At 35.6% G+C, this 472-nt stretch overlaps 1 non-coding gene across 1 annotated transcript; it reads left to right on the forward strand.

Annotated features, from left to right (window-relative positions):
* Positions 1–380: 380 nt before the first annotated feature.
* Positions 381–453, forward strand: Trnaa-agc. The gene has a single exon. It is a non-coding gene; the product is annotated as a tRNA-Ala (tRNA).
* Positions 454–472: the final 19 nt, after the last annotated feature.

Raw genomic sequence — 472 nt, forward strand, 5'->3', positions numbered from 1 at the left:
CAAATAGAGAGAAATTCGTCTCGAGTTTAGTAAGTTGGCAATAATGGCGTCTGTGATTGATGTTGGTGGTGTCAACTTTAGCAGTTAATCTGCTTTATTTGAAGTATAATGTAATGCACTAATTAACTTACTCATAAAGCAATAAAATTACTATAGTAACTGGCAAGTAATTAAATAGGTGATGAAAATATTGGCCTATTTTGCATAATAATTCGCCATCTTATACGTAATATTAACAATAATGATAATATTGGCACGAGTAATACCAATAACAAAAAACTGTAGGTGTGAAAAAGGATAAACTTTCACGCTACATTTTCTTCTGATTTGTCTGCTCAAAAAACACTTTTTTAATGGAAAGAACCGCCAACTTTTCTTCAGGGGATGTAGCTCAAGTGGTAGAGCGCTCGCTTAGCATGTGAGAGGCACGGGGATCGATGCCCCGCATCTCCAAATAAAGCATTCGGTTTTC

This window comes from Penaeus monodon, chromosome 33, assembly GCF_015228065.2.
Source record: "Penaeus monodon isolate SGIC_2016 chromosome 33, NSTDA_Pmon_1, whole genome shotgun sequence".
Classification (NCBI taxonomy): Eukaryota; Metazoa; Arthropoda; class Malacostraca; order Decapoda; family Penaeidae; genus Penaeus; species Penaeus monodon.